At 44.7% G+C, this 27,389-nt stretch overlaps 1 long non-coding RNA gene across 1 annotated transcript in view; it reads left to right on the plus strand.

Moving 5' to 3' along the window:
- Positions 1-607: 607 nt before the first annotated feature.
- LOC146811402 (uncharacterized) overlaps positions 608-27,389 on the plus strand; it is a 40,197-nt gene continuing 13,415 nt past the window's right edge. The window contains exons 1-2 of the long non-coding RNA XR_014966734.1: positions 608-730; positions 16,666-16,757. This is a non-coding gene — a long non-coding RNA (uncharacterized LOC146811402). The remainder of the gene's footprint in view (positions 731-16,665; positions 16,758-27,389) is intronic.

The following is a 27,389-nucleotide window of genomic DNA, read 5'->3' on the forward strand; positions in this document are numbered from 1 at the left end:
TTAAAATCAGGGCAAAATACAACTAAGAAAAACACAAATAGTTATAAGGGTAGCTTTAAAAAAGATAGCGCGGTATTGAGGCGCATAGCGCGATGCAAAGCGCGGGTACCTTCTCAGGGGAGTCCACAGGGCAGGTCGCCTTAAATAGGCGTCCCTCCACTCAGCCGGAGTGCTAGACCGCTCGTCAGCAACACCCACCCAGAGTGACCACCACTCCAAGATGGCGCCCAAAGTGACCACCACTCCAAGATGGTGCCCAAAGTGACCACCACTCCAAGATGGCGCCCAAAGCCAATCCCACCCCAGAGACCGGACCCGCCAAAACAGCGGTGAAGGAACCGATTAGAGTGCAGGTGAGGGGGTTACAATAAATCCTAATAAAATCAGGGCAAAATACAACTAAGAAAAACACAAATAGTTATAAGGGTAGCTTTAAAAAAGATAGCGCGGTATTGAGGCGCATAGCGCGATGCAAAGCGCAAGTACCTTCTCAGGGGAGTCCACAGGGCAGGTCGCCTTAAATAGGCGTCCCTCCACTCAGCCGGAGCGCTAGACCGCTCGTCAGCAACACCCACCCAGAGTGACCACCACTCCAAGATGGCGCCCAAAGTGACCACCACTCCAAGATGGCGCCCAAAGTGACCACCACTCCAAGATGGCGCCCAAAGCCAATCCCACCCCAGAGACCGGACCCGCCAAAACAGCGGTGAAGGAACCGATTAGAGTGCAGGTGAGGGGGTTACAATAAATCCTATTAAAATCAGGGCAAGATACAACTAAGAAAAACACAAATAGTTATAAGGGTAGCTTTAAAAAGATAGCGCGGTATTGAGGCGCATAGCGCGATGCAAAGCGCGAGTACCTTGAGAGTTGACTTCTCTAAACCTGACTTTTTCATTAAGGGCCTGTAATGGACGGTTTCCGGGAGATAATCCCGGCCGACCAACTTTCAAGAGGCCAGATCGGGTAATAGTGATTGATTATATCTTGAGCAGCGTAGAACTCTGGCATAGTGTGCTGAATTTTGGTATTGAAATACGCATTGAGAGTGACCATGACCCCCTTGTTCTAACATTAAAATTTCAGATGGGGTGCCATGATCAAAATCCTGAAATGTTTAACTCAAATAAATTCGTGGTGGTTAATGGAGGGAGGCGAATCAGATGGACAAAAATTATCCACTCGAGGGATGCACTGCCCAAATTGTACGCAACTATTATACCCCTCCTAGATCAGGCCAGCCTTGAAGCGCAACACTTTCCTATTCCAAATAGTGCCAGCAATGCCGGGAGAATCCATCAAGAGATGGTTCAGGCTCTGGGTTTTTTTCTAGCGATGTTTTTATTAATAATAAACCTAAAATTCTAAGGGATAGAAAATCATGGTTTAATAAGAGTTGTAGAGAGGCAAAACAACTTTTGTTGAACTCTCTAAAAGAGGCCGATAGCAAGAATATCCGGGATTCCAGGTTTTCTTTTAAAAAAATTACAGCAAGTGCAAAGGCAAAGTGGGAAATCGAGAGATGGTCAAACATTAAGATGGCTTTGGAGCTAAAAAACAGTAGAAGTTCCTGGAATTTGGTCCATCATGGCCAAGCCGAAGGTAGGACTGTCATTGATCCCAACATCGATGAGGATACATGGCACCAGCACTTTAAGGAACTCTACTCCAGTCCCCTTAACGATGTAAGTGCGGTGAAGCTATTGCCCTGCCTTTCCATTCCCGAGCTTGTCTGTGATATTCCCCTATGCACTATGAGCGAGGTTACCTCTGCCCTCGCGAAACTCCAGCCAAATAAAGCCCCTGGACTGGATAGAATTCCCGGGGATTTATATAAAAGTGAACAAGTAGTTTGGGCCCCATATTTATTAACACTTTTTAATGCAATTTTGTGTGGCCTACCTGCACCAACAACATGGGCTGGCGCTGAGATTGTTCCAATTTTTAAAAAGGGCTCGCCAATTGAACCAGCGAACTATAGGCCTATTAGCCTTATAGATGTGTCCCAAAAAATCTTCGGGAGGGTTTTGCTGGCGAGATTGCAGGATTTGATTGAAGATTCGGATGTCCTGACCCCGCTGCAAGCAGGCTGCAGAGCCAAGATCTCAACAATCGACCAGTTATTTAGACTGCAGCTAATATACTGGAAACATGTGATTTTGGAAAAAGGGAGTCTATACCTTACCTTCGTGGACTTAAAATCTGCGTTTGACCTGGTTGACCGTGACCAGCTGTGGAAGATTCTGCTGGACAAGGGAGTTCCAACCTATTTATGCCTCCAATTCAAACGCCTCCACGAGGGCACATATGCCAGAGTTAGATTTGGCAAGAATGGTCAACTGACAGCCCCGTTCCCTGTTGGTAAGGGGGTGAGGCAAGGCTGCGTTCTCGCGCCTACTCTTTTCTCCCTCTTCCTAAGCGGCCTAGTTAATGACCTCTTGGCCGCAAAGGATCTGGACTCACCCAAATTGTCGTCCCGCAAGTTTCCCGCATTAATGTTTGCGGACGATACCCTGCTCCTCTCGAAGTCCCCGATGGGGATGCAACGACTATTATATGAATTCAGCGAGTTCTGCAAAAAAAGGAATCTTGTGGTCAACATAAACAAAACTAAATATATGGCTTTTAATGCGGCTCATATTAACTTCCCTGTTCCCAATTTTAACAATATGCCGCTAGAGCGGGTTCAGACCTTTGAATACCTGGGTGTTTCCCTAAACGACAAAATGGGTTGGGGTACCCAAATTGATAGGGCGAACCTGAAACTAACCCAAGCAATAGGTGGTATACTGAAAGTTCAGAATAGTTGTACCCAAAAGATCATACGTCCCCCGCTTGAAATATATAGAGTGCTAGCGCGGTCGGCTTCATTATACGGGGCAGAACTCTGGCGACATTGCCCAAAGCATGCATTGACCCTAACTGAAAATAAGTTCATTAGGCAAATCATGGCGCTTCCAGTAAGTATCCCGCTAGTTCCTTTGAGAATGGACTTGGGTATCTGCCCAGTGGTGGATCTGATTTCGAGTCGCTCATTGCTTTACTGGCGTCGACTATGGAGCACGCCTGAGCTGAGACACTACAGGGAGGAACTCAAAGTGGTAATGCTTTTACTGGGCGCTGTTAGAGGTATACCCTGGTTGTCTTTTGTAAGGGATTCTTTGCGCGACATGGGAAGGGGGTATCTATGGGATGCACCGGAAGAATCGTGTCTAACTACTTCCAAAAATTGTTTGGCAAGATCATTGAAAGAGTACCAGCTAAATAAACTAATTGGGGCTACCAGAGCAAATAGTCTAACCTATGCCTTTCTGGATCTGAAGTTAGATTACCAGTTTGAGCAGGTGTTAGACACAATTCAGCCAGTGCTAGCCAAGAAGTTGTTCCTCCAATTTAGGTATGGAACCCTTCCACTTTTGGTAAAAACAAATAAGTGGGTAGGGGACCTGCCTAGTCTTTGTCCTGGATGTTGCAGGGAGGAGGAATCAGAGATTCATGTATTATTTTTCTGCCCGGCATACAAACAGCCTAGGTCTAAATGGATTCTACAACTCTGCAAAAATTTGGGAATAAGGGAATTCCGCCAATTTTATAGAATTCTTAAATCTGATATCCATCCACTTTTTGTTGTTGCAATTTCGAAATTCCTTTTGGCCATGTGGATTAAGAGAAAGTATTTGTTAAAAGTACAAAATGGTTAATATCGATTTTTTATTTTGCCGCAACTATAGAGCGCAATGCTACTGTTGTAATTACTATATGTGAAATAGACCAAGCTCTTCCCACTGGCCACACTGGCAATTGAAGATATTTCCAACGAGGAATGGCTTAATGATATTTTAAAGTATTTATATTGATTTATAGTATTAAATTGCCATTTGTAACTATTAGTAACAACAATAAAGTATTTTTTATTCTGCTCTCCTGAAGCCCTGGCATCTATAACTATGTATATAACACCCTCTTGATACTATCCCTTTTTTATTTGAGCGGAGTATGTCTTTCTATTGCTGTAAACTTTGTATGTACTTTTATGGCTGGAATAGCCGCAATAAAGTAATATTGAATTGAATTGAATATGAGTGGAGGCCTCTGTCTATTACAAACAATAGCCATAAACTGTTGCACGAACATTCCAAAACTCAACACCAAAGGGCTTTGGTTTAAAATGAATTGAGTTACCCAGACAAGGGACTTTGCTAAAGTAGGATAACATAAGAGTCAACTTTGCTTGACTAGCTACAAACCTCTGACTTTTTGCTACAAAGTGCAAATTACACTGAGCCATAAAAGGCTGGAAACAATATAGATCTTCGGTGATCTTTTCTGGTGCGCTAAAACCGAGTGTGCATAAGGCACCGTCCATGAATGACTCATGACTAAATTACTCCCTCCTGTATTTGGGGTGGGGTTGACCTCACGGTGAGCAGTGGGATTCAATCCTTCTCCCTTTGATGTTCTGGGTGGGTTGATCACCTGAGTCAATATCTCTAGAAGAAATGCTCGCTTTTGATGAGTGACTTCAAGAACCTCTTGGATTCAACTTACCGCGTGTGCCACTGCCTGCAAGGCATTGGTATCGGACTCCATTTTCTGGGGTATGACAATCTGTCACAAACACAGCAATTTGAGAAAGTAGATTTCGAAACCAATCTCTATCTCGCCACATTGAGGTCGGCTCAACCCTCCTCAGGGTTGAGTCAAGGATGGTAATGAAGATTCATACAAAGGGGTGAAGGTGGCGAGTAGAAAGAGCTACACTCCTGCAGGCTGGTGTTCAGAAAACCCAGGCTGGATTCCCTGGCGCATAGCGTCTCATGACCATACTATGAATCGTCAAAGTCTCCAACTACTGGCGGGAGAACTCAAACTACTAAAGTTTTGATACAATAGGTAATAAGTTACATATAAGGGTATCGTAGTACTAGACTTACTCAGTGCAAGCAGAGGGATTGCTGTTACTACCATTCAGCATACCGTGAGGCCTGCTCTGTAGCCAAATATAAAATGCCAATGCTGCACTGGGATGGAGGAGGCTTGGACTAGGAGTCAAACTGAAAAGAGGGCAACAAAGCAGGTAACTACAAAGAGTAAAGTAAGGAACTAGAGGACAGAAGGGACCTTAACTAGGGAGAAAACAACAACTGTGAAGGAAATGAACAAGCCAAGTGTGAGGAGTGCCTTTTCCACTGCCCTGTGTACCATCTAAGTTCCTCATCTTCTCCGTCCTAACGTGTCTTATGGCCTGATGGTTTACATCAACCTACTAAACTATCGATCCACAGTATCGAACTACCATCATGTTGTCAAGGTAAGCAGATGTTAAGTTAAGAATAGTAAGCCTTTATTCCTCAATACATACTTATCTTCGTGATATGCTAGTGGTCAGTATCATCAATACAATATTTTGGCCGGGTGACATTAAGCCCGGGTACTGTGACATGTAACCTGTTAATTTGTTTAACTTTCCAACATCTCCGAGGCTATTGGCAAAGGTCTATCCATTAAACCATGAGGAAACGATGGCTTATTAATTGGTGATTCACGTAACTTGTACAGTGTTAACTAAAGAATATCATTTTGGCAACCCTTTTAGATGGATCCACCACAAACAACAGTGTAATAAGACGCATGTGCAATGAAGAGTTTTCTCCAAACATCAGCACATCAACACATTAGTTTAATCCAATTTGTCAATACTCCTCCTGTAAACCAGGTTCCTTCGACTTTAGACAAGTTTATAATATATATTAAATACATCATTGAATATTAACCGGGTGAGTGTTTATATCCACAGAATAAAATAAAGGACGTTCAAATTTATAAAAAATTGTTTTACTTGTTTTCTCCTTTTCCGTTAAGTCAACCTAAGCACACCCTCACTGAGGAGCCTGGAGAAAATGACCAATTCAAAATCCTTTAGAATACCCTCTGCAAACAAAACACTATAAAACCATTTCCGTTCGGTGTCCCTGTGGACATATGAGAGTTCCTTACAGAGTGTATTATCCCTGTAATACACCCAACCTGTCTAGAAATTAAGACCTTCCTGGGGCAGGGACTGCAGAGACTGCCTCAACATCTTCCTGTCACTGTAGCTGGGCACTACAGTAACTCTGTCATTCAAAGGGAGCAAACAGCTACCATGTGTTTACTCACTCATGCTTTCCTGCGTTCTGCCTCACATATCGGGATCTGGGAATAATCTAATATTAATGCACCTCAAATCAGAATCCTGGTCATTCTGGCTTGTACCCCTGACGTGGAATATTGGGTCGTCTTCTCACCTTCAGTGTTGCAATAGGACATGGCCTGGCTCAACTGAATGGTGTCAATAGTTAACCCCTTCGGTGCTCATGACGGAATGGTTTCGTCATGACCCACGGTTGAGCTGTGCTCATGACGGAACCATTCCGTCATGACCACGCCCGCGCAAGATTCCGCCAGCACAGCGGCGGAATCTGCGCAGCATCGAAGGGGTTAAAGAGCCTGGGACCCCTCTGATGTTTGGCATGAAAGGAGCCCTGGGTAGTTTTTAAAATCGAAAATTAACCTTGGACCACAAGAAAATATGCTCTTCAGGAGACCTGATGGGAAACAGCTTTTTCCAATCTTCTCAGCTAAATCCCCCCCACCTCAAGCCATTGCTACATATACTCTGCTCTCATTCAAACCAGCTCAAAATTCCATCCCAGAAGGATTGGACTTCGTGCAGCTCGATTTTACTATGGAATATTAAAGGCAGAATATGGACGAGGCAAAATATCTTTACATGAAAATTGAGGGACAAAGGGCCTCATTTGCGAGGCCCCTAGCAGCACTTTTGCACCGCCGGAGCACGACTGTTTTTTATGCTCCAGTGGCACAATGCGCTGCAGCATATTTATAAGGCAATGTAAAGCCACTTTGCGTGGCTTTTCATGGCCTTGTAAATATGTCCCTCTTTCACGCAGAACAATGCGTGAAAGGGGTGTTCCATGGGTGTTGCTGTGGGTGTTCCCACGCAACACCCCTGGAATCTGAAGCATTCCCAGATTTATGAAGAATCATAAACCTGGGAATGCGTCAGATTCTAATGCCACCCTAGGGGTGGCGTTAGGGATGCACAAGAGGAGAAATGTCCTTATCTGTCCTCGTTTTTTCCTCTTTCTATGTGTGCCTCATTCTGCAGCACACATAGAAAGAAGAAAACATCTCTCTTAATTATTTTTGTGCAGGAAGGTGTCACTCCCTGCACAAAAACAATCACCCCTACAACGCAGGCACCCTTGCACAATGGTGTACGGGTGCCTGCGTTGGCGCATGGCAGCCAATTGTGCACCAGCGCAGGGAAAAAGGACAGGAATGCGCCATATCTCATAGATACGATGCATTCCTGCTCTTTTCTTTTGACGCAGGGCAGTGCAGCAAGATTCCTTGCGGCACTGCCATGCGCCAAAATCTCGTAAATGAGGGCCAAAATATCGAAGAGGCACGTGCACAAAGGGAAGTAAGGATTCTTAACTCCACACCTATGTACCTTGTAGGTCTATATATCACCAAGATATTTATATGAGGAGCAGGGCCGGCTCCAGGGCGGTGCGACCGGTGCCTCCACACTGGGCGCTGACTTGGGGGGGGCGATTTTTTCTCAAATACATTATGAAATGAAAAGCACCTGCTGGAGCGTTCCTTGCTTCTAGCAATTTTCCGGCATCAATAAAAATGTCAAGATAACTCCAGTGATTAATGGAGCTGCTGGAGAGAGATGGAGTTTTGTCTTATGGAAATTTTGACCCTTCATAAGGTAGTGCAGAGGGTATATGCTGCACAGCACATGTACCATGCAACTCACAACATGCATATGGCATAAATAGTTCTGTGGGTTAAGTTAAAATCCTGATATGGAACAGTGAGCTATTACCTGTCATCAAAGAGCTGCAAGCAGAAATGCAAGTGGGAGAGCGTGGTTATGGAGACTTGAGGGGCACTGTTAAAGGGTGGTGGTGGTGAGGGAATCCGTGGCAGAGGAGGTCATTGGGGGGGCTCCAAAAAGCAATGTCGCACCCGGCACCACTAGTGTTAAGCCCAGCCCAGATGTGGAGTTACATATAGAAAATCTATACAAACTTACCTTTCAATATTTTGCTCCTCGACATTCTTGTCACAATGATCGGTCTCGTCAATATTCTGCCTGCGATATTTTTCGACCTACACCACGCAGCTCTGGCTGACTTTGGAATGTTCCCTAAATGAAAGCTAGGAGCCCTGGTTAAATGTTCTCCCAAAGATAATACCATCAGCCAAGCGCCCTGGAAATCATACCTAGGCTAAAGCAAACTCAATAACACATGGCCGTGTTTCTCTCGTCCATGTAGTTTCCAAATAGAAACATCATAACTGGCCACTTTACAGGTGATAGAAGTCTTAGCTCCATCATCCAGTGCTCCAGCACAAAAGAGAATACCCATACCACCCTGCGCCGGGTTGATGTATTTTGTTATTTATGAATAGAACATTGTGTACCAGAAACACCACATATTTATCGTATCACTGGAGCACGTTAGTTCACTGGCACCAGTACAGTTATAAGGATCAGTGAGAAGGCAACAATATATAACTTGCAATATCAGCATTAACACATTGTTCCGCATTGCACTATTTATACTTAAGGTGGTTTTCTAAAAATTCCATAAGAGTTGATCACGCGCTGAAGCTGGGACCAGAAGCCCAGTCTCTGGGTGCCAAGTTTAGCTACTCAGTCACTACACATCTCCTGTGCGCGTGATCTTGAATCACCTCCTGGCCAGGTGCCTCGCCTGTAGCAATATTTTTAACTTTAACACTAATATATTCCTATTAAGTGTTTTATCATAAGTAGTACCATTAATATTTTCACTTTTATTATCACCATTATTATGATTTTATAGCATGACCTGAGGCTCCATTATTCTTACTCTTTTTTAGATCTTGCATACAGACAGTAATAGCTGTGTATTGTCAGAAAACCTATTATGCACAATACCAATACCTAGGGTAGGCTTTGGTCAGCCCATTGATTTTCATTGGTTAGCTTTCTTGTCAATCTCATTTGCTTGCTTCTTATTCAATGGGTTTCCTTCCTCTTCCTCTGTTCGTCCCTGCCTTGGACCATAGGTTTGTCCCTCCCCTGGTTTCTGTCTGAATGAGATGTATCCTCCCAATGCTACAATCAGGGAACTGCATTTTTCTTTTTCCTTCAGCACTCCATGGGAGTGCTTGTGTTTTTTCCACTCTTTCACTTGTGTGCTTGTTTTGCATGTTTTATTTTTCATTTTTAGCATTGAATTATGTGTTCTTCATTGCTGTACTTCTGCCCCTGTCCCTCATGTCCATGCTCCCCTCTTCTTCTACCACTCGTGTGGTACTCCCCACCACTCCTTAATCGCAGTATTATTTTTAATTTCCTTTTAAACAAATATAAATAAATCATTTTTTTCTCTGAGGGACCAGCAGCTGCACACTGCTGCAATGCAGGACCAGTTTTCAAGTTATTAAATTTGCCACTTTAAATTGGTTGTTAGTCAACTTCGAATGGTATAGTAAACTTAAAAACAAAGATGGCCAATGATGCAGTAGGGCACATGTGTTGTTATGGTTTGATGCATGAACAAGAATCGATGGCCATATCTGAATGGATTTTGATTTAGAAAACCCAATTCCAAGATGACTGATTCTGAATCACAAAGCATGATCTTGGAATCTTTTTTATTTATGAAAACCCATTCCAAGATGGCTACAGGTGCATTCCGACACATGCACGTATGTCTTGATGCACTGGCGGCCATCTTGGAAGGGGTTTACTCAGACAAAACGCATTCCAGGATAGCCTTTAGTGCATATGTATGCTTCATGATGCATCTACAGCCATTTCCTAAACTTTTTTTAAACAGTGATTTACAAACAAGCATTCGCAAAGTCAGTAGGTTAGCATTATCAATGTGAGACCTATTTAATTTCCCAATGTTGTTGTTTTTTATTTATGGCATCAACACTATAATTCTGCTGATTTCATGAGAAAACAAAGAGCCAAAAATAACTGAGTAACAATGACCAACCAGCAGACAGCATAACTTTCCTCTGCAGCCATCAAGTCCTTCTTTCTTTCTCCAACAAACAATATAATCCACTGTGGTTTTTCTGCTTATGCAGGTGTTCTAATGTGGGTCACTGTTCGATAGTGCTTGATGCAGACATTCCAAAGTCGACTGAATCAGCTAGGTCCTGTCTCTATATGTAGGGCCTAGGTATGCAGATCTGTATACAACCAGTAGTACTGTCTCTCCCTCTGTTGGTGATGAAAAGAGAATTTCTGGCGGTTTGGACAGAGAATGCTGAAAGCATCTGTCGAGACCTGTTGACACAGACATCCTAACTAAATGGGAGCAAAGATCATTGCATAATCTTGGAAAAGTTAACTTTTCAAATTTGCATAAACACAGAGAAGGCCTTCAAGGTCTGACAAGGCTTCCACCACGTGATGCCGTATAGCCACCTCAGTGGCGGTTCAAGCTATTTCTCAGGGAGATGGAGAGGAGGGGGAGCACAGGACAATACTGCAGCCCCACAGACACCTGTGTTCAGGGTCCAATCTGCCACATCACATTTGTTGTTTGGGCCTGTGGAAATCCTAACATGTTCCTGTGGAGAAAGCCAATCACATTTGCTACAGACCATCAGCAAACGCAAAATAAATGGAAATCCATGGCCTAAAATACGACTTTGCAGAGAATGGTGGGAAATGTATCTCATGGAGTAGGGCTTTAAAATAATACACAAATCAATCCAGCAGCCTATATTTTGAGACACCCTCTCCGCCTGAAGACAAATACATGAATTTCCCCAAATTACTCCTGAGAGAGACTCTTAGGGTGATTGTTAAGCAATTCTCACTGGATCCACCAATAATGAAGGTCTGAAAGATGATGTCCACCTGCAAAGGCAGCGGCATGTCAATGCTGACAGTAGTCACTTTGCTGCAGTGCAGTGCTCAGCAAGAAAGCCGTCATCCAGACCAATGATGTAAAAGAGGGAGATCTGACCAGGTCCCAGATCCAGCAGCTATTAATGAGCCGGATCTAAGATCCAGGCCGGTATGTGCTGACTTTGTCCCAGTAAAATTTCTCAACATTATACCATGTTCAGGGGGGCCTGCCCTATGCTTGCTTTGTGTTTAGAGCAGCAACCTGCCGGGTGTTTTTGTACTCCTTTTATTCAAGTCTCATCTCTACTGGGAGGTAACTGGATCTTAGCATCTTGATGCCAGTTACTGGAGTAAACAAAGACACTCACCTTCCTGTCCCTTAAGTGTTTACTTAAGTGATAAACCAGGTTTTCTTAGCAGGGTTTTGACTTTTCAAAGCCCTACATGGCAGATATACACATTAAATGGAAGAATATCATATGTATGACTCTGCCCGCAAAACACTGCCTCCTTTCTGCTGCTATCACTTAGTCCCAAATTCATGGGATCCTGGAGTACATGTTGTTACTTTCTAACACTGATACAGGCATCACTCTATCACCCCTCTCTGGTAGAAGATAGGGAAGTCCTAAAAACAGCGCTGTTATCTTTCTGTTTGTAAAAGACCTCTTGTGGACCATACTAAGAAATGTCTGTGGGCTTAGAGTCTGCCCATTGCTCTTGTGGTTTTGTTGTCACTCTCATTTGATTGCTTCTTATACAATTCCTTTCCTTGTTGTTCTTCTGTTTGCCCGCTTCTGTGACATATTATAGTTGTCATAATCTATTGCAATGCACACATATTGCTGTAAAACATTGTGGTATTAAATATTGAGCTTACATACAATGTAAACTACATAATTGCAGTCTACAAAGTACTGAGAGTACATATGTAAGTATATCTGTTCAAAAGTATGCAAAAATATAATAACTTAAAAAAGAATTAACTTTAAAAAAGTAAGGGTAATGCTTTTTTTTTTAAACATAGGGCCTCACTTGCAATATTCTGACGCACGGCTCTACAAGTTATGGCACATTTCTGTCCCTCTCTCCTGAGCCGGCGCACAAACAGCAGCCGTGCGCCAGCGCAGAAACCCTTGCACCATTTTGCAAGGGTGCCTGCGCTGAGGGGATGATTGTTTTTGTGCAGGAAGGTACACCTTCCTACACAAAAACAATCATTAAAGGCATTTCCCTCTTACTATGCGTGCTGCAGAATGCAGCACGCATAGAAAGAGGAAAATACAGGGAGGAGGCAATGGACAGCTCATACAGAGCGAGATTAAGTGAGAGGACTAATGCACATTTTTATCCATAGACTTATTGAACTGATATCGCTGTGCTTGCGCACCATAGGTCCTATATGCATTGGAGCGTGATTTTATATTACAGCATACAGCTTATATTACTATGTGGAATGCAGGCACGGATGAATTAAAAAAAAAAGTTTTATAACACACTTTATTTAGAAACCATCATAACAGATTCAATGTAGTGAAAATTTACAGAGGGGCGGTCATTTTTCTCTTAGCATGGATACAGCATAAATACTTCACGAGATTACCATCTTTTCCCCCTCCCTCCGTTAGGCTGAAAAAGGGGGGTATTAATAAGGTCTTGTGACCTCACGTATAGCTGCCCACTGCAGTAATGGCAAATGAATGAATAGCATGGTGTTATTACTTTTTCCAGTTAACAAAAAGAACAAATTCAACTATGTCCCTTCCCATCCTAACCCTCCCATCCCTCCCACTCCTGGTCGTTCGGCTTTTTCTATGTCCAGTAGGACCACAAAGGGGAGTACCAACAGGGTAGCACAAACTGGTACTTGGTCATCATGCAATGCAATGTAATGTATGGGTCTCAATCTTAAGGCCTACTAAGGGATAGACCTATTCTCTCGAAGTGCCTACCAAACTTAAGTACCCGGAGGGGGCAATAAGTCAAGTGATTCAAACTTGTGTAGCATTGCCTCAATGTCCATTGAAATGGGCTGCTTCCGAAGCCCCTTCTCCTCCTCCCTCCGAAGTGCCGCCCCTTCTGCCTTTCCCCATTGTATCATATCAGCCTGCCAACTGGATAACGCTGGACATCTGGGGGACTTCCACCTCATAGTAAGAGTTCTGACCACTAAAATGAGGGCTAGGTCTATGAATCTCAGTCGTACTTTTTGGACTCTGGAGCGTTTGCGGAGGCCCATAAGGCAGTGCAGGGCGTCATCTGATATAAGGGTTTGTGTAGTTACGCCTAGAGCTTGACGAATCCCCTCCAAGTAGTTCCGGAGATGTGGACAAGACCACAGCATATGGAGAAAGTCCGCCTCATCCCTTTGCAGCGGGGGCAATTGTGTGAGGCATCAGGAAACATACGATGGATCCGCTTGGGGGTGAGATATGCCCGGTGAAAGATCATGGTCTGGATGAATTTTAGTTTGCCATTGCGGGAAACTCTTTTAGGGTGTTCTAGCATGCACTGCCAAGCCTTATCGGTAATCTCCGTGTTAGAGTCCCCGGACCATTGCTCTCTTAATGAAGTAAGCGTGATTGCTGCGTGCGTCCGTATTCCTGTGTATAACCAATGAACCAAATGTCCCCCCTTCCCCATAGAATATAAAAGATGTACTAGGTTGTGCTGCTGGGGTTCACTGCGCTGCGGCGCCCATGTGTTCTTTATGTAGTGGGATATAGTGGTGTGCAATAAATATAATCGTGGTGATGCGCCTGTGGTCTGTATTAAGGTGTTGTGGTCCATCAAATGTCCGTCAGTAAAGAACGCTCCAATGTCCTCTAATCCGGCATCCATCCAATCCTGTATACTGGTCTTCGCTAGCCTACCCTGTGGTGTGGGCATACCTAAAAGAGGGATGTTCGGTGAATAAGGAGTCGCCATGGAAGTGTATGTCAATGCCTTCCTCCAGCATTGTAAGGCGGTATTCAAAAGGAGGGGAATGTCCGAGGGGATCTTAACCTTGGGCAAAAACAGGGAGTGTAGCATCCCCAGGTCCAACTCCCCCGACGAGTACCAGATTTCTTGTAAATGTCTCCCTGCGGCCCAATAAGATAGCCACTGGAGCTGGCTAGCATAATAGTAGGCACGGAAGTCGGGAACTCCCAGACCCCCACCTCCGCTCTCGAGTTGAAGATTCCGCAGGCTGATACGTCTGCGGCCCTTGCCCCAGATAAGATCCACCAATAAGGTGTTTAATGTATTAAAGGTAGACTGTGGGATTATGACCGGTAGGTTCACAAAGTAGTATAAAAGGCGCGGGAGCATCACCATCTTAGAGATGGCAACCCACCCCATTACTGAGAGCGGTAGGGAGGTCCAGAAGGCCACACTGGCCCGGAGCCCCGTTATGGCTCGTGTGATGTTACCTTCTATATGATCTGCCTGTGTTCTATATATTTGGATACCTAAGTATTTAAAGGTGGTGGGTGCCACTGGCAAGGTAGAGTCGCCAAAGCGCAGGGTAACTGGGCATGGTCTATCCCTGAAGAAGAAGGCCACAGATTTCTCCGGGTTTATGGCCAGACCCGAGAGGCGCTCAAAGGTGTCGAGGATGTCAGGTAAGGGAGCGTTTTCAGTCGACAGGTCTTGTAAGTACAACAGGATATCATCTGCGTAGATGGAGGTCAGGTGTGTCACTCCATCAATCGGTATACCAAGCTGGTCTACCGACCTTCTGAGTGCTATCGCTAAAATTTCTAGTGCGAGTACGAATGATAATGGCGATAACGGACAACCCTGTCACGTGCCCTTGTAAATAGGGTATTGATTAGAGATGTAGCGACCCGTGCGGGCCTGGGCCGTAGGGGCCGTATAGAGAAGGCGTACCCATTTAAGGTATGTGTCTAAGAATCCAAACCTTTGAAGGGTTGCGAACATAAATTCCCAGGAAAGAGAATCAAAGGCCTGACGGAGGTCTAGGGTGATGCAACCCACCGACTGATGAGCCTGCGGAGTGGCCTCCATTACATAATGCAGTTGCCTGGTGGCCAGTCTTCCCTCTCTTTCGGTCTCGCTCCTCAGTTAGTGCAAAACCAAGACTTCAGGAAACAGGTATTACCTTCTCTTTCCTCCTTTCCTTTATTTGCTCCCCTGTGAAATGGATCCAAAAAAGAAAACATTTTTGCTGGAAACGTCCTTTTTCTGACACCAGTGCAGCCTCGGGGTGGAGAGGAATAAAAGATTCCAAATGTCAAAAATACATAACTAATTAAAGCAAGACAGAGTGGTTGCAAGGTGGCCAGATTGATTTATTTGCACCTAAACACATTAGCGCCACGTTACAGTGTTTGCCAGTGAAGTGATACTTTTGTTTTCTCCAATTCTTTGAACAACATTGTTTTCCCTGTGTGGGAAAGTGCACCTTGCCTGGAGGTACTGAATGGGAATTGGAATTGGTAAAACGAAATGTATACAGCGTCTGTATGTTTACGAATGTGGTCTTTTTAAGACATACCGCCTATGTTTTGAAAGGATATGTGCAATGGGCACTGAAACGGGTCCTTTCCGGGCCCTGTATTCATGGCCTTACCTTTTCATGCGAAAGCACTCACTGCTTACATTTCACATGCTTTACTTAATCTTGCATTCCCTATGAGTGTTTGCGTTTTCTAGGATGTTAATTTTTTTTAAGCAGTATATTGTTCTTGTCAAGTGCGTAATTAGAATTGAGTCACATCCAGGTGTTTATAGCGGGTCAGTGCACTGCAGGTTGCTCTTTGTAGTTGCATCTGATTGTGAAACACAGCATTGTCTAATGTTTTGAAAGTTTTTTTTTTACTCTAGCTCCGCCCCCCACTGATCCCGCCCCAACAGACTCCACCCCTATCAGTGCGGCCCTCGGCCACTAACCACACTGTAATTTTGGCCCCCGACAGAAAGTTTGTGAGTACCCCTGACCTGAGGGGACGAGCTTCAGATACCTGCATAAAAAGCTCTGGGAATGCATCATGTGAAACTGCTTAATTGAAGGCATTGAGAAAGGCAATCACGCCGAAACGCGTCTGCACAATTAAACAGATTTGATGACCCCATGTGTGCCAGCGAGTGCCTTTTCTTCCTTGTGGAGTTTGGTTTTGGAATATATCGTGAGCCCATCCTCACGTATTGGCACCAGCCCAGTCAGGGTTCGGTGGCTATGATGGAACTGGGAAATGCATAAAACTGAAGTCACCTGAACCACGGCAGGGAGTGTTATTGTAGGATCCGTCGCCAAGATGATCGTGAATTAATTAATCCAAGAGGAACGCAGTTATTGAACTGATCCCTGCGAAATCATCGGACAAACATTCTGGTATCAACGTCTGCGACATGGGCGAGGGGCGCATGCATTTCATCTGGATTGTTCTATGATAGCAATGTATATGGACGCACAGGATTGAGTGTTAACGCCCATACACAGTGAGCAATGTCCCCGAGGTGGCAATGGACAGCTCATCAGCTCATGCAGAGAAAGAATAAGTGAGAGGACTAATGTACATTTTTAGCTATAGACTTATTGAACTGATATCGCTGTGCTTGCACACCATAGGTCATATATGCATTGGAGCGTGATTTTATGTTACAGCACACAGCTTATATTACTATGTTGAATGCAGGCACGGATGAATTGAAACATAATGAATCTATAAGTAAGATGGCGACTGGATTGACCTATAGTCCTCTCTTTTTGTCCACAGATAGTCTACCTGAGGGGACGAGCTTCAGATACCTGCATAAAAAGCTGTAGGAATGCATCATGTTAACTGCTTAATTGAAGGCATTAAGAAAGGTAATCACGCCGAAACGCGTCTGCACAATTAAACAGATTTGATGACTCCATGCGTGCCCGCGAGTGCCTTTTCTTCCTTGTGGAGTTTGGTTTTGGACTATCTATCTATCTATCTATCTATCTATCTATCTATCTATCTATCTATCTATCTATACACAATATTAAACACACAATAATAAACACCTAAAAAACAACATTCTTACCTACAATATTCCATACCGCGATATTCTTGTCACTACAATAATTTTGCTGATGATATTTTTGTCTGACGTTATTTTTTAGATGATATTCACATTGTGCATCATTTGACCCTCCCATGAAGCATATTCTTTTTGCCATCCTTTTGACTGAATAACTTGTATACTTCCATATTTCGGGAACAACTTTTTTTCTCTTAGCACTGAACAACAGTTAATATGGTTTTCTTGCTCTCTTCTTCATATGCTGCTAATCCTCTAATACTCGTCCCCCAGTGTGCTCCATGTTGTTTCCTCCTTCACCACGTGCTCTCTCCCTTGTGTGCTGTTTGCCAGTTTAAAACCTACTTCTTCCCATGTGCTTCGTTTTTCTTCCTCTACCCCAGCTTGTTTTAAATGTTTTATTTATTGGGATCTTCCTCACTGCCTGTTGCTTACTCCCCTACCTGCACCTTCCACCAACCTCACCATTCCTTGCGGTCCATAAAACTAAAATAGTTTACGTTTATGCTTTTTGGAGGGTGCAGCAGCTGGCATTTGCTGCTGGGCTGCTCTACTTTCAGTAAAGTGCTTTCAAAGAGTAAAGTTCATGTGTTTTATTTACTGTTCCAAGTGGCATCTGCCATCATGAATTGGTAAATTAAAAAAAGGAAAAACAAGGCTGCATTCATCATACCATAGGCATATGCATGCAGGGTGATGTCTGGGTGCAAATGTCATCAAGCGTGGTGCGTCTGCAGAATGACATGCCAGGTGTGTCATGAGGTTTATGCACCCATGTGTGAGGCACAGCATCATGTCTTTTTTCTTTTCTTATGTCGATATCGCCCAGCATCTCCAAAAAGCATTTGCATAGCGAATAAACCCAAAGGGCGAGACCTATTGGCTTTTCCCAAGTTTGCTTTAGACCACTGTGCCCGCTGTAAACATATTGACTCTGCCCCCACAACAATCCTTTGTTAGACCTGAAATCCTTGGCATGGAATTCCCCCAGACTTTTTACCTTCACCCCGTTTATACAGATTTTGTTTTTGTTTGCATAGGGACTCTGCACACCTCCCCCCTGCTAACCTTTGGTAAAGTGCTTGTTTTCTCTCCTTAAAACATGGTGTTATTGGCCTACACCTAATTGGTACATTTAATGTACTTATAAGTCTCTAGTACATGGTGTCACATGTGCCTAGGGCTTGTAAATCAAATCCTAAAAGTTGGGTGCAGCACTCATTGTGCCACCCACTTAAGTAGCAGTGTATAAGTCTATTTTGACCTGGCGAAATAATCCTTTTGCAAGGCTTAAACCATACTTTTTGATACTTATAAGTTACCCTTAAGGGAGGCACTGCGGGCTCATAGGACTGTGTGCATAGTAGCTAAAAAGTTAGAAATTGTACTTAAGTTTTACATGTCATGGCAGGGAAAAACTCCTAAAGGTGTTCTTCCCTGCTGTATAGCTATCTTTTCACAGACCAACTCTGGGTTACCCTATTACCCCTTAATAACGTCAGTTTGGAACCAGATAGAGAAATGCAGTGTACACTCAAATTAATTGTTTTTTTAAATCCTCTTAAATGGTAAAGTCGGAATTTAAATTACTAACCTGAAAATACAATTTTTAGAAAACTGGCATTTTCTGCCTAAAACAAGTGTGCCTTTATGCCAGAACCCATGGTCTATGACTGTGAAAGGCTCTCCTGTGATGTTTTGTGTATTCCTTCCAGACATGGGGACAAATGGGGCCTTGAGTATGGGCCAGGATGTCCTGGGGTTGTAAATTGCATTTCTGAGCATCAAAGGGTAGCCTCAATGCTTGCCCACCCGCTTCCTGACTTCTAAGGGCTGCCCAGCCACTAACAAATGCAGCTCACATCTAGGCCTGCGTTCCCTTTGTTACCCTAGACAGCTTGGATCCAAACCCAAGAAAGGGGGAAGGTTACACAAATGGCGTATCCCCCACCCCCAGGCTAGCACGGGGATAAAAGTTGCACCTCCAGAACATCTCATCAGAACATTCCTGGACCTGTTGAAGATTCAGAAGAAGGACTGCCCTGCTTCCAAAGAAGGAAGATTGGACCTGTTTGCCTCGAACCCAAGCTCCTCGAAAGTGACTTCAAGGGTCAGTTGGCGGATCTGCTGTTTGACAGGCAAACAACAAGCTTTCTGAGACCTCCCTGCAACTACCCAGCTGACCAGCACCAATTGGGCCTACCTGAGCCCTACTGCTGGCCTCTACTGGAGTGAGTTCTGATGACCAAGAGGTGTCCTGCCGGTCCTGGACCCTTGGCTGTTATTAGAGTGTACTCCCTCTGAAATCAAGGTGGAAATGCAGACGTTTTGGTCTCTTCGTGACCATGAAGGGACCTCCTGCACCAAGAAAAGACCGTCCGTGAAGACCGTCAATGGGAAGCTCCAGCGGACCTGCTCTTCACGCCGACAGTGATCGTCCAAGCTGATTGCCAACCCGAAGCTTCAGCGAGACCTGCCCTTCAGGCCGACAGTGATCGTCCAAGCTGACTGCCAACCCGAAGCTTCAGCGACACCTGCCCTTCAGGCCGACAGTGTCAACTCGCGTCGATCGCCTATGCAAAGGTCCAGCGAGGCCCGGCTCTATGTGCTACAACACCGACCGTCCGCAATGCCCTACCTGCTCCTCGCACCAGCGAACTTCTTGCAGCCCCCAGCAACACGAAAGGTAGCTCCTCGCTCAGACTTAAGAAGGTAACTCCTCAGTTAGATGAACCTGGTCCCTTTATTCGATCCGAGCTTCTACGCAGTCGGCCTGAACTTGTTACTTTACCCTGGTCTAGCTCAACCAGATAACCGTAAGTGGCGTTCTGTGCTTTTTCACGCTATTTTTACTTAAATCTTTAAAAATTCATATTTATGGTTGTACTGATTAGATTTTGTTGTTTAGGTGTAATTTTATTTATTACAATTTACTATATTTTTCTAAATTGGTTTGGGACTTTATTGGTGTTGTGTTTTCACTTTGTTATTGTCAGAGTACTGAATAAATACTTTACACATTGCCTCCAACATATGCCTGCTTGCTTTTGTGCCAAGCTACCAGAGGGTTAAGCACAGGTTTATTTAGTGACCTTTGTGGGTCACCATGACAAGGACTGTTTTATTATTTGAGAGGGGCTTCAATCCCTCTCCACTAATATAACCCAATTTCTTACAGCGCGAGCCTAGCACTCTTATAAGGAGCCCAGCCTCGCACGTTCCCTGTTATTAGCGGCCCCCCAGATTCGCCTCAGGGCCTTTATAAACTGTTCCATCTCCTCTATAAACTTCCCCACCCCCTCCACGAGCTCCCCTCTGTGTCGGCGGCCTATGCTGACACGCTTTTGTTTGGGTTTTTTCTTGCTAATTGCATTATTTCTGCTGGAAGGAGAGGGAGGCATGAGGTCAGCTGGAGCCCTGGGAGGGCAGGCGTCCTCCCCGCCTCTTCCTTTCAGCGGGCAGCGTCGGCCCCCCTCCCCTCCCCGCGGCCTGGCACTGCCCCCACTCTGGGGAGATAGGAAAACTCGAGGGAAAGTTACTGTACACACCGCGAGAGCAGAGAAAGAAGCGGCGGCAGGGAGAGGCGGGTCGGGTAGTACAGTGAAAAGCGAGAGAAAGAGTTCGAAGATAGGAGAGGTGACAGACAGAGTTCTACGGCGAGTGATAGAGCAGAGGGCAGTGACGTCGCAACAGGGTGGTTAGTGAGAGCAGGGGCAGAGAGGCTTGTGAAAGAGGGTTCAGTGTGAGTAAAGATGTAGAGGAGCGTCTGAGGGACAGGGGGGGCGGGTCAGTGAGTGCAGCGTGGTCACTTCCTGTTCCGGTTCCTAATGATGCGTGGGGTCTGAATCTTTTTTGGCACCCGATACACCAAAGTACGGGCTCTCAGTGACCAAAAGCACATTTATTCCCTACTGACGGTTTCTCTAGCCATGACCCAACAAATGTGGTGGCCTTCCTGATGGCATCACTGGAAATGCTATCACGTGACCTCTAACCCGGATGATATCACTTCGCCCAAGCTTACAATTGTATCACAATGCAGGAAAAGGCTCCATGGTAGGAGACATCATTGTAACCGGCACAAACGAAATGGATTAAAAATAACCAAAATAAATGTAGTAAGTCTAAACTATCCTGATTACTTCAAAGAAATAAATGAGTCTGTGCTTGGTGAAGTCAGCTTATTTGGTGCTCTTAAAACATTACATGAAGCTTTTGGAAAAGGGTGCGGACCGAGAGGGAAAACTTTTGCAACACCCTCTGTGTTCGAACATTAGCCTGGCCTGAGGCCCATACATTTCATTCACATCATGGCTGACTCATCCCATCATCCTTCTGCTGTTGACAAAAGGAGTATCATTAAACCGTGGGTAATAGCAGAGCCTGGTGTGTACAGCACTATGAAGCAAGGACTTAATATTATCACCCCGAGGGCCGGACTCGGACAGAAAATAAACCCAGGGACTAAAATAAAAGTGACCCACACAAGCGAACAAGATACCTAGCCAAAGTGGTTACATCTGCATATCTGTCAGCGTTGAACTTGTAAATACTCGCTGTATGGGTGTTTTCCATGGTATGGGAGACTTTGCATTTTTGCTTGCTGCAGGCAATGTTTGTGGTAATAGAGAGGAAATCAATAGTAACAAAATGTCCCACCAGACCATAAACAGCCTCACAAACAGCTATTAGACCAGCCCTTCTGGCACTACCAGACTGCCCTATAGGCCAGGCTTACCACGAGCCCCCATCAGCACTTCTTGTTTCTACTGTCCTCTGGCCTTTCACTGTCCAGTCATCCTTTCGGTCCCAGCCCTTCCTCATCTGACACCCCAGCTATTAAGTTTTTTTCAGAAACCCTAGCTTATCCTAACAGTTCTTCTCCCTCTCCCTTCTCTTCTTCTTTTTAGCACTACTGGCCCAGTTTTCTTCTCATCTCATTCCCTTTTTTCCATTTATCCATGCCTCTTTTTCCTCCAATTTGCTCTTTTGCCTCTGTTTATTCTCTTTAGTCTTTCTCTCTTATTTGCCTCCACTCAGTTCTACTCATTCCTTACCATCCCTGCAGCAGAACGCCCCCTCCTTTTTCTCACATCAGTCCATTTCTCTCCTCCTCCTACATTCAGCCCTTCTATCTTTCTTTGCCTTCCCACAAGCCGGCCTTCCACCATCTATTGTATTGCAACATTAAATAGCACTTTCCTACATGAGCAGCATCCTACACCATGTAGGGCGTGTGGTTGGAAGTGTGTTGGCTTGTGTTTTTTGATCCTGTGGGAAGCGTTTCCATCTTATGTGGTTTTCGTGTTATGGAACGCAGTGGTTAGCAGTGCGGTAGGTAAAGACCTGTGAGAGATAAACGCACAGGGGCACATTTATGAAATTATCACGCAGCGCAGCAAGTCATCTTGCTGCGTGATATGGAAAGGGCAGGAATGCGCTGTACTTAACAATATACGGCACATTCCTGTCATTTCCCAGCACTGGCGCACAATCTGCTGCCGCGCGTTAACGCAGGCCCCCTTGCACCGTGGTGCAAGAGTGCCTGCGTTGTAAACAGGATTGTTTTTGTGCAGCAAGGGACACATCCTGCACGAAAACCATCCCGAGAGGCATTTTCCTCTGTCTGTGTGAGCGGCATTCTGCACCACATATAGAAAGAGGAAGTAATGAGGAGAAATAAAGATATTTCTCCTCGTTAGGCCCTCTCCTGGGGATGGGTAGAATTAACACATTCCCAGGTTTCCCAGTGTTGGTAAATGTGGGCACGTGCCAAAATCCATGGGTGGATGGGCGGGAACACCCACGCTCCACCCATGGAACGCCTTCCTGGGGCAGAGTAACGCAACACAGCAATTTGCGCTGCATTTCATTACTCGGGATTTATCAAGACACTCAGGGCCACGCAAGGTGGCCGTGCCTGGCATGATAAATCAAACATAGGAATTGCATTGCTCTTGTGCCCCATTGCATTGGGTGAGGGCGACAGAACTCCCATTTAAACATGCCTCACATTTTATGGCTTTCAGTAAGTTAGCAGCTTTGGGCAGCTCTCGATGTCTCTCTGTGGTATTTCTTATTATAATAGTTAATTTAGTGTCTACTGCACTAAGTTTTCCATTGTGAGATACTTTGTTTAAAATTTATTGTCCTGTGCAGGCATAGATTGGAGGGCGAAATGGTAGAGAGTTATCTCAACCCATTCCCCTGCTATTCATACCCTCAGCTCTTCACTCTCCCTCAGCCCTCTACAAACATCTCGACTTTCGCCTTCAGCTCATTGCCCTCTTCATCTGCCCATAGCTATGAAACCCTGAATTTCAGTTGTTGCCGTCCTTGCACACCAGGGCCATCTTGCCTTCCTGTTCTGCCCTCATCGACCATACCCTGCCCCTCTAAAATCATCACCAGCGCACGGCCGAAGCTATGCTTCTAAAGAATCAAAAGAGAAAGAACTGACCAGCATCAACCATCAGACCAGTCTACCCCCAGTACCCTTGCCTTCAACAACTGGGGATCCCCCTCAACAGGCTTGGCTGGGACTCCTGGGGCTGTGGCTGTGTTGCTATATAGCAGCCGTTGTCACCACACATAGAAGGGGTCCCTTCCAGGAAATTAAGTTAGGACAATGTTACATTTCCTACCTCTGCACCTGCCACAGGGACAGGCTGGAACAGCTTGGGAATAACAGAACTGTCTTTAAAAGAATAGGAAAAATGTTGGTTCATGTGAGCGTTTAAGCAGTAGGCTACAGTCAATTTCGGCAGTCTGACGCCTGAATCTGTAGATTTGGGACATTGTCGAAAAGTTATGACAGTAGTTACATTTATACACTTTGTCACAGATTAGTTAGCATGGTAGTGGGAGTTGTAAATCACATGTATCCCAACGCCTCTTGGTGCTGATTTGAAGGAATTGAACAACTAGATCAATGCAACCAGTTGGTAACCTTGGAATAGGAATGTTTTTTGGTTTTCACACAAGTGGTAGTGGTGATCCTTTGAGTGCACAGGCCAATGTTCCACTCTATTTTTTTTGATAATGTGCAAACTCCTAGTGTTCTCACTGCTCCCCGACCTAAATCCTGAACAAACGTTTACAGAGCGATCGAATGTCAATACGAGAACCCGTGGCATGTCAAGTAAACACAACAGCAATGAAGGAAGGTGACCTGGGTTGAAATAAAGATCATATATGAAATGAAACCTCAGAAAATTGCCCTGATGAAGTTCCTGTAAGGGATGAAACGCGTTGGATGGGTCTAGCATGTTTGTGAATTGAATAAAGGATTTTGAGATAACGAACGACGTTTTATGATTTGCTTTAAAGTAAAGACAAAAGACTTTGTATATACGATTGTAAAAGGAAAACAAGCATTTACAATGCAATGGTCTCGGCATTGTTAAAGTTAGAGCTGTTGGCATTGTTCATGACATTATTCTTGTTTATGTTTTTTTTTTTAAACATTATAAGAAACTGCATTGTTATTTACAATGTCAATAGCTTAATCACTCTCCAATGCGAGACCTATTGCATTTGCACCCACACACAGAGCCACCCACACAAAGCCACCCACACACAGCCACCCACACATACAGAGCCACTCACATAGAGCAACCCACACACAAATAGAGCCACCCACAGAGCCACACACACACACACAGAGCCACCCACACACACACAGAGCCACACACACACAAACACACACACAGAGGCACACAGAGCCACACACACATACACAGAGCCACATACATACAGTGAAAGCTCCAAAGGTCCCACACACCCTCAGCATCATGCCCTTTCTGCCAAGGATATTAAAATGCAATTATCACAACAGGTAGGCAATGGGGGCCTGCACAGGCTACTAAACACTGAAGACTGCCCACATGAACTAAGCAGTGTTTATCTCTTGTCTGGCTTTAAAAGCAGGAGGTTTCAACAGTCTGCTGCAATAGCCACACACAGATGCCCTGGTCCCCCATCATCCACACACAGATGCCCTGGTCCCCCATCATCCACACACCTTTGATACATCTGGCCCTATGCTTCTTTAGACTAGCCTTGTGGCACACCACAACACCACCAGACCCCATACCCACAACATGCCCCGAGCAGTTTTGTTTGTTGGTTAAAAAAGAGCGATTCAGGAATTAGGATGTCTTTGTTTAAAGCGTGAGCCTTGGTTTTCTTACGTAACGTTTCTGTGACGCACCTCTGGTGCTGAGCTTCAAGACGCCTCGCCATTCGCCTGGTAAGTGCGTGCCACGCCTGCCATCCTCTGCTGCGCGCGGCTCTTGGGCCTCCCCTCACACCAGGAAGTGCTCCTCGGCGAGGTTGCGTCTGCCTGGCAGCGAGCGGTCAGTGTCGTAATGACGCGATCCAAAAGCTATCAGATCTGAATAAATATTTACTCAGAAACTACGAGATACCGGGCCCTGCTGGGTGATTTGGTTGAAGATCTTTCACTGAAAGTCTGTTATGCAAAATGAAACAAAGAAAGGGCGAAGTGGTGGAGCGCGCTTGTGTTTTCAACCGTGCGGCAGCACTTCCGGTCCATCGAAGGAGAATGGCATGAGAAAAGCAGAAATATAAGCGTGTGTAATCCTCCCTGCCCTGGGAGCTCCTAGAGGCATCCTGGTGACATCAGTCGTTCATTTAGGGCACCGAAGGGTGTATATTTCAGTGTAGGTTGTAGGCATTGTTTTTCTGAACAGAGAACCTGCTATGTGGACACATCTGTTCAATGCACATTGAGGGCCTAGTTACAAAAATGTATCTTATGCGACAGATTTATGCATTAAAAAACAGACAAGACAGAACACAAAAATCGGATGTGGATTTGCAAAGACCGGGTCAACTGTAGTCCTCACGGAGGAGTCTTCAATAGTGGCACAAGACAAGAAAGTCTTTAAGTGAAAACAAGTTTTCTAGGTAAAAAAATCATGATAAAGTATGTTTAAAAACAACTAAAATTGCCTAAAACATACCAAAAACAAGCACACTACCCCGATACTACACACACCACTGCCTTTCTCCGAGGCGAAGCAGAAATGCCTCGGAGAAAGGCAGCGGCGATTTCGGATTCGGGGGCGTGATTTTTCTTTCTCTCCTCTTGCCATTGGCTGGAGGAGATAATTAGAAAAGTATGAAAAAACACGCCCCCGAATCCGAAAAGGACGGGGCCTGATCGGAGTGACAAAGCCTCTTCTCCAATGGCTGGCCAGCATTGAAGAGGCCAGCCAATGGAGAACAGGGGAGAAGAGGGGCGGGTTCAAGCCCCTCTTCTCCAAAACATTAAATCTCTCGACTTCCGGTTCTGCCTTCGGCAGACCGGATGGTCCCGAGACCTAAAAAGAGTGATTACAGCTACTAAATTGGATGGCCATTGAAAAAGAATAAGATTATATTGTTGCCCTCCTACATATGAAAAAACTGTAGGAAAGTGTAGAAGCAGAGAGCGTCATGCCTTGGAGGCAGTTAAAGAGAATGCTTTGTCTCCATAGGTAGCCATTCATGGTCTGGGAACCGTGGGTAGATGTTATTGAAACAACGAGGGGCCTGGAAGAGAGCATTCCATGCTAACTTCTCTGTTAGGAAGTCTTGAGGGTTTTGGTAGTTTGCTCTATGGACATTTTCCTTGGCTTTAAAACTGACTAAGCTGTTGATTGGCAGCCACTGTAGGTTTTTCAGTACAGGGGAAATAAGTGAATACTTTGGCATAGTGGAAATGAAGATGGACAGCAGCATTTTGCACCAGTTGAAGTTGGTGCAGAAGAGCTTCAGGATCTGCTAAGTTACAGTCATCCTGGTTCTGTTGAATTGAGGTTGTTGATGGCTGGTACATAGGGATGGTTGTTAATGAACAACAATAGTGTTAACAAATATTTAGTTGCCAGAAACAGGTTTTAGATATTTGGTCAGTCTTTGTCTTCAGAGATATATTGACGTCAATGTAAGTACACATGTTTCGTACTTAGGTTAATGAGGTGAGTATCGAGCCCGTGGCTGCAGATAGTCTAGGGAATCTATAATTAAAACATCAGTAAAGATGAGAAGAGGTTCAGCTTTGCATGGATTTAGTTTTATGAAGTTGGTTCTAATTCACCAATAGGTAATTGAGGGATAATTCGCCAAATAGGTCTTGACTGCACCTTGATGGTTGGCAGGATTGGCAAGGCCAAAAATCAGTTGAGTGTCGTCTGCATACTTAAAAACAAGCATTGAAAATGCAATAGGCCTTGCCTTTTATTAAGTTAAAGCCATTTGCTTTGCTAATGGTATTATATAGCAAAGCAAATGGCTTTACCCTAATAAAAGGCGAGGCCTATTGCATTTTCAATGCTTGTTTAAATTATGCAACTAGCAACCAATGACAAAGCCAATAGTCCTGACTTGTAGGTATGATGTGACTTGTTGTATCATATATCTGGAC

Source organism: Triturus cristatus, chromosome 7, assembly GCF_964204655.1.
Source record: "Triturus cristatus chromosome 7, aTriCri1.1, whole genome shotgun sequence".
NCBI lineage: Eukaryota > Metazoa > Chordata > Amphibia > Caudata > Salamandridae > Triturus > Triturus cristatus.